This window comes from Belonocnema kinseyi, chromosome 4 (genome assembly GCF_010883055.1).
Source record: "Belonocnema kinseyi isolate 2016_QV_RU_SX_M_011 chromosome 4, B_treatae_v1, whole genome shotgun sequence".
Classification (NCBI taxonomy): domain Eukaryota; kingdom Metazoa; phylum Arthropoda; class Insecta; order Hymenoptera; family Cynipidae; genus Belonocnema; species Belonocnema kinseyi.
The window spans coordinates 125993942-126002363 of NC_046660.1; positions in this window are offsets into that span (position 1 = coordinate 125993942).

Below are 8422 nucleotides of genomic sequence, written 5' to 3' on the forward strand. Positions count from 1 at the left end.
GGACTGCGGAATGTGAAGAAGCCTTCACAAAACTAAAATCCTTGCTGACATCCTACCCAATCCTAAAACACCCAGACCCAAAGAAACCCTTTATCTTATGCAACGATGCATCGAATGAAGGATTGGGAGTCGTACTTAGCCAACTCGATGAGGAAGGTAAAGAACATCCAGTGAGCTTCGCTAGTAGGAGTTTGAACCCAGCAGAGCGCAACTACTCCACTACAGAAAAGGAACTACTGGCGATCGTATGGGGAATAAAACAGTATAAACACCTCCAATACGGGCAGAAGTTCAAGGTTTATACTGATCACCAACTGATTAAGGGGCTCCTGAGCGCCAGACACGATAACATCTCATCACGCCTATTCAGGCTCACACAAAAACTTACCGACTACCTCCCGGAAGTCATATACAAACCAGGGAAACACAACGCCAACGACGATGCACTCAGTCGAGCGTTTCCTGTGACAAAAAAGGAAGACACACCCCTGGACAGAAAACACCCAGAATACGAGGCGATCCAAGAACTCCTGAATACCGCACGAACTCCCAGGACAACACCCGGGCCTTTGCCAAGCCCAGACCTCGACGAAACCAGACCGCGATACTACGACTAAAAAACTCACGCATCATACTATCCGAAATGTCAAACGAAGAAATACAAAAGAGAATTAGCAAAGGTTGTGACTACCTTACCGACAACATAGAAAAACTAAGGAAAATGTGCGAAGACAATCAGATCACGCTAACACAGGGGGACGAGAACTTCCAAAACAGACTCTACAACTATAAGGTCCCCCCTGCCTACTTTCAGAGGACCACGAACCAGACCTACAGCTCAACGGATCCATTTACAGAAATTTTGATGACATATTAGAACTCGCAAAGAAAATCTGGGAAGACGAGAGAACAGAGATCCCCAGAGTCATCGAAATCATGCATTGGGTCACAGAAGAGGATTACAATCTGGCGGCATCCTTTATATACCGGACTCTGAAATTAATGACAAGACATTACGACAGATTCAACAGCGTTACTTCTGGCCAGAAATGAACAACCGCATTCTAAATTATATAGAAGTGTGCCCAAATTGTGCAAACAAAAACAATGAAAGGAAAATCCGAGCTGACCGGGTGATAATAGTACCCACTAAATTCCCATTCGAGATATTGAATGCGGATAAGCTCACCTACGAAGAAAAGAACTTCCTGCTGCTAGAAGACAGTCTCACAAGATATGTCTGGATAGTATCTCTAAAAACCAAAGATGTACACACCGAAATGTACCAATTTCTCCACACCAACCCAACAGCGGCGAAAATCATCACCGACAACGAACCAACGTTCCAAAGCAAAAGTTAAAAGAACTTTCGATAACCTGGGCATACAGCAGATAAGGATATCAGCCTACTACCAAGAAAGCAATGGTATAGCCGAATGAGCAATCAAGACCCTCAAAAGACTTGCCGACACCTCAGAAGGCAGTGACCCTGTGGTCAAGCTCTTCAAAGCAGCAAAGATCTACAACCAGAGCCCGCACACTACCACTACAGACGCCCCGGAAGAACTATTGTACACAATCACGAAACACAAACAAGCGCGAAAGAAAAGAACACTTGGTCTGAACCAGTAGCAATTCGGAAAATAAACATAGATACCAAAACGGTCACCACCTTCCGATGCGGACAAGAACAACTTAGACATTTTAACCAAATAAAAAAGTACCGATACTCTGAATAACAATACTCTTTTACAGATTTTCCTGGCAGAAGGAACCTACGACATTCAGACTTGGGATACAGTCTATTTCTTAAACCTAGGGGAGATACAAGGAGATATACAACAACTGTTGAACTACACCAAAGAAGCCAAAAAACTTTGGAGAACACGCATGGGATGCAACGTAGAGACAGGCATCAACGCAATGATCGACCGTGTGGGAAAACTCACGACCAGATATAGGAACATCGAACACATTTCAAGTGGTAGACAAAAACGTGGCCTATTAAACTTTATAGGCACCGCAACAAAATATCTATTTGGAACCATGAGCGCAGAAGATGCCGAGCACATCAGCAAGGACATCGACGATGTATACAGCAAATCCAGCGGAATTGTCCTTTTACTCAAAAATCAGACAAGTCTGATGAAAACCACCATATCAAAAGTTGAGGAAATAAAGAACCAACAAAACGAGGATCTAACGAAGCTAAAGAAATCAGCTACAATGTTGACCAACACCATGAACATCCTGGAGTTCAACAACCAAATGCTGAATTCACTGTTCTCCATGGAAATACACCTGGAAGAAACCTCAGACACCCTCAAGAACGTGGAGACGGCAATAGCAGAAACAAAAGATGGGATACTCTCCCCTGACGTCGTTTCTCCAGCAAATTTTATTAAATCTCTTCAGTCAATATAAAACAACCTCGCCAGAGAAGTCCTCTACCCGCTCACCGAAAATAATTACTTTATGTACATTCGTATCAGTACAATCAGCGTAGCACTCGTCAATCACAAACTAATATACAAGATTCACACACCTATACCAGATCTTACAGAATACACCGTGATTAAATATACCACACTCCCATTCTAAAGCACATTCAATTACTACATATACGAGGGTATACGTGACGAACTTATTGCCATATCACAGGACAAAACTTCGTACACTATATTAAATGAAAAGAAGTGCCAGTAAGCTGGAGATATGAAGCATTGTCAAGCATCAGATCCTATCCGACGAATACAACTCGACGGAACCTGTCTTGGATGGATCCTGGACCGGGAACAAAAAACTCAACAAAACTACGAAGCAGTCTTTGCCACACGATGCAGCCACTCTTGGTGGAACGCAGGCACGACTTGGCTAGAACGACTGGGTTACACAAGCTTAGCCCTCCTGGTAATGGGGTTACTATGGAAATGCGGTGTAGGCCGACTAGCCCGTATACTTCTATCCTCAACACCATGCGGAAAGGTTATATACCGCAACCGGGGCCCAACCACCATCTTCCACTCCCCAACAGCACCAACAACAGCCCACGTCGTGTACAACGCAGCCTCATCTTCCCTACCCCTCTTCAAGAATAACGAGGACGTTATCTAACTCTGGAGGGCGGAACTGTGATCAAGATCACTAGTTACATCTTGGGATGACTCACCATCTCCTATATAAACTGACTAGCCTCTTGGCTCGGGGCCATTCAATTACGTACTCTAGAATCGGAAGTTCCGCCCGATTAATAAAGGCCCTTATAGTTAATTGTAAGTCTCCAAAGTCTTCCAAAACCCCCATTTCCTTCCCCCAGACTATTTTCTCACTTTTTAAAAACCTACTCGAGGAAATTGCAAGATCAGATAACGTTAAAATAAAAATACGATATTATTTAATTTTAATCTAAAAATAATAAGTTTTTCAACATTAAATATTTAACATAAGTAAAACATTAATATAATAAATTTATTTAATTGTAATTTAGCTTATAATAACTTTACATTTTAACCCCAATTCTTAATTATATTTTATATAATGATATTATTAAACTTGACGATTTCGCAATATATCTATTAATTTAATAACTTTTTTTTAAATTAAATTTTAAGATACATTTTAATTAATTATTACTTAAACAAATATATCTCTAACAATAAATACTTAATCAATTTTGATTAGATAAAGTTAAAATAAAAATACGATATTATTTAATTTTAATCTAAAATTGATAAGTTTTTCAACATTAAATCATTAACAAAATTGAAACATTAATATAATAAATTTATATAATTGTAATTTAGCTTATAATAACTTTACGTTTTGATAAAAAATTTAATTATAATTTCTAGAATAATATTATTAAACTTGATGATTTCGCAATATATCTATTAATGTAATAATCGTTTATATTACTAAAAAAAATTTTTAAGATACGCTTCAAATAAATATTACTTTCACATTGAATAAACCAATTAAAAATTTATTATTAATAATAACAGCTGTTATTGAAAGTGTAAATAAAGGCACAAATTAAAATAATTCTTGGCGATCGATAAAAGTAGAAATCTAGTTTTAAGTTCGATTAATTTTATACATTTAAAACAGAGGTCGCCAGTCGCCATAAATTATGTGCTTAAATCCACTATGTAAAATTCCGCCTCCATGCGCTACTAATGGAGGTTACGAGTTTTCATATATAGGATAAAATTAAAAATAATTGATTTTCTAGGACGACTGTAAAAACTGTTCAAAATTAAAGAGTTTACAAATTTTATCTTTAAAAAACGAACTGTTACAATTCGAAAGCCTTAGTAGTTAAACAATTATAAACGTCCAAATGATTCAGTTTCAAATTCTATTCAAATATTTTTTAATTAGCAGCGATATTTGACTATTCATATAAAACGATAAATTATAAATCAAATATTTAAAACTGGACATTTCGAAATAGAAAGCCTTAAATCATCAAAATCTCAAAGTGCTCAAAAAATGTATTTGTTTTATTTTGAAAATTCATAATTTCTTATTTGAATTTTTTTTAACTTTTATGTATAAATAGATTTAAAATTAATGTAAATCTGTAGATTAGTTCAAATAATTGTTAAAACATGTGTTTTATTCTAAAAAAGTTTTAAAACATTGACAACAAAATGTAGCTTTTTGATGATTTTGAAATAAAACCTAAAAACTATTTAAGGATTTTGAAAGGTTTGAAGATAATAAACATTTTTATTTGTACTCTTCGAAGGATTTCGTATGATTTTTTATTTAAAAAAATTATTTTTTGAAAGGTTTAAAAATTTGTCAAAAGGAAATTTTTTGAACAATTATCGATTTGAAGCTACTTAAAATTAAAATCATGTAACTTCTCTTATAAAAACTTAATTTTTCTAGCTTGAAATGATATCCCTAAAAAGATATACCAATTTCTGGATTCAACGTTTAATTCAGAGAATTGACAATTATAACGTGGATTTATATTTTTTGAACTCAATCATCTTTCAACTAAACACTTAAAATTAATGTCCAAAATTTTAAATTTCACACATTCAAGAATCCCACTTCATAAGAGGTTTAATTTAGATTGTGTTTTTAGTCTTTTAAATTAATAAAATATTAGGTTCAAGATTTTGAATTCTTTAATTTTACTGACCGTGAACATTTTTTGCGCACCGGAAAAAAAGCCGGAAATGATCGGGAATTTTTTTCTCTTATTTAAACAGCCATCTTATTGTGGAGGTTATTACCTGCAGCCTAAACTTCTTAACAGATGTGGAAATTTTGCTGTCAAAGTATATTTGTCATTTGAAATTGCTTGATTTTATCGGCAGGATATCACTTGACCATGAGCATTTGTTGTCTGGTATCATCTGTTTATTTTATACACAAATTACATAAGCAAATGCATAATCTAGGCATTTATAAGCAGTAAGAAATTGTTTTTCTTTCCTAGTACCTTTAAATTATATTAGTGGTAGTATTTAGCGATAAAGATTGGTCATTCGATATGATTCGTTTATTTTATAAACAAATTATATAAACAAAGGCACAGTTTCGTCATTCATAGATCGAAATTAATCGTTTTTCTAATCAATCGTCTTCAAATTATATAAGTAGTTATGTTTAGTGACGAAGAACTGTCAATCGATATTATTCGTTAATTTTCTAAACAAATTTTATTAAAAAATGAGTAGTTTGACCATTTATAGATAGAAAGTAACCGTTTTTCTTTTAAATCGTCTTTAAATTATATTAATGGTCAGTCTTAGTGAGGCAGACTTGTCATTCGATATTATTTGCTTAGTTTATAAGCAAAATTTTATATGAAAATGCATAGTTTGTCAATGTATGGGCAGAAAGTAATGGTTTTTTATTCTTAGCGGCTTAAAATTATATAAGTTGTGGTGTTTAGTTATGAATAATTGTCATTGGATATCATTTGCTTATTTTATATTCCAATTTTATGAACAAATGCATAGTTTTTCCACTTATAGACAGAAATTAATAGTTTTTCCTTCTGATCGTCTTCAAATTATATTAGTGTTAATATTTTGTGAAAAAATGGGTAATTCGATATTATTTGTTTATTTTATAAACGAATTTTGTGAACAAATGCTTAATTTGACCATTTATAGACAGAAAGTATTTAGTTTTCTTTCTGATCGTCTTCAAAATATATAAGTTCCAAATGGACAATATTCAGGAGAAACTACAGAAGCAGTTTGTTTGCAGGATTGTAAAGTTCGTACAGTTTGCAGGATTGTAAAGTACAACTTGGAAGCTGATGCTTCTAAAACATCACAAAACATTTTCATTAATATCAGTTGAAGGCGATAATACAAAAAGATTACTTCCTGTCTACAAATCGCTAAACTATTAATTTGTTTATAAGATGAAAAATTAATATTGAATGACAAATCATCATCAGTAAACATCATTAATAATATAATTTTAAGTAGATAAAAAAGAAAAACGTTTACTTTATGTCCATAAATGGCCAGACTATGCATTTATTTATAAAATTTATTTACAAAATAAACAAATAATATTGAACGAGAATTCTTTACCGCTAAGCATCATCACTTATATAATTTAAAGACGGCCAGAAAGAAAACTAATTCATTTCTGTGTATAAATGGACAAACTATGCAAACTATTAAACTTTTTCCTAATTTAGAAGGAGTCTTCCTCAAACTGAAAATCAGTGAGTCGGAAGAAGCTAGGAGTCGGAGAAAAATTTCCTCAGTATTTCTTTCTCTTGAGCATTTGCGGGAGTAGAGTTCGCGGTAATTCCGGACGTCTTTGTTTCGTAACTCTTGAGGTTCTTCGGAGAGCTGTCCTATAGGCAAAATAGCCAGTTGAACGATTCGCAGGCCATGCAACAGTACTTTGTGTACGGTTTTTGACATACTGTACTTCCACGAGACTGCCGTTTATCGCTTTTTAGTTTGTAACCTACATGAAGTAAACGTTCAAAAAATCAGATCCAGCAGTGCACAGTAGATAATCCATAAATTAATTTCGAATCATCAACTTTCAGCTGTCGCATAGCCTGCAAATCGTTAAAATTTTTCGATGTTGCATTGCAAATGTAACATCTCATGAGAGACTTAGTGCCTGTTACCGTATTTCAGACCTTGCCATCGATCATTGTAAAAGTTAATTTTAATTTTAATTTACAATCTTTCCCGTCCATCACTGCCTGCAAAGGTTCAAGCTTTAAGTCGGAGCTATTAGCTTCAGAAAATTTTTGTTTGTACTCCTTTTGCCCAGAACTTCCGTCAAACCCCCATTTAACAACGAGCGTTAAATTTTGATGTATACTGCCTTTCATTGAATCTAAAACATCATTTTGCAGTTGTAAAATTCGTTGCTCTGTGTGATGTAGAAGTGATTGCAATTTAACTTGTCCGAAGTTTTCGGAAATCGAAATATCTTGTGGATAACAGAGTTTTTTTGCCTCAAAAACGGAATTGTAACTAGGGAAAACTTAACTGTTGCATTGCACGGTATGCCTTATATTCATGTGCTGAGACTTAGTTTTGAATCAAAAGCCAGTGCTAAAGCAGTATTTATGGACATTTGTGTTTCCGTTTTAGATACTTTTTCATGGCATTGATGTACTTCACTGCTCGCGCGGGAGATGTGGAGGTAACATCTGCGACGACTTTAGCTGCTGAGGTAGCTCCAGATTCACGAAGAACCATTTTCGTAGCATATGATAGCTCATCTGTGCTGTAACTAGCACTCAATTTCTGTGCTTTTTTTCTCTTTGAACGATCGCTCAATCCATAAGAAGGAGTTTCAGGACGTCCACCACTGTGCCTTGATGTTGTTGAACTTAAACTGTCATCGGCACTGGCTCCTTGATCCGGGAAGTTGACCTGGTTAAATTAATACTTCATGAATTTATATGTACATTCATAGACTTATAACGTAAATATAATCCAAGAGTATATAAACTATAAAATCTAAGTCAATGTAAACTCGTGCCCAATAATCTTTGCCCACCCGAGAATAAAACAACTCTAACTTTGTAACTCCATATCTCGGCAATAAATGGACCTACAGTATAAAGGGCCAAAAATTTCTCTCTTTTTTCGCACTATTCAAATTGCTTATTGAAAAATATTTTTGATCTAAATTCAGTGATTGTATGATCGTTTCCTTCGGAAACAGCGTCTACATTCATTCCTATTAATCTCTGAAAATACGAATCGTAGAAAAAAGTTCACTGGAAAGAAAATGCTCTATTTTGTTAGGAGAATAGGTTAGAAAAATTTCATAGTCATATAAAAACTTTTTTTTCAGTCATAATATCAAGTAGCCTAATTTTGTCAATATTTAATGTTTCCAGGTTTCGATGCTTCGATGTTGAGTTTATGTTTGTTCAGGTGTAGAATATTCATAATAATACTAT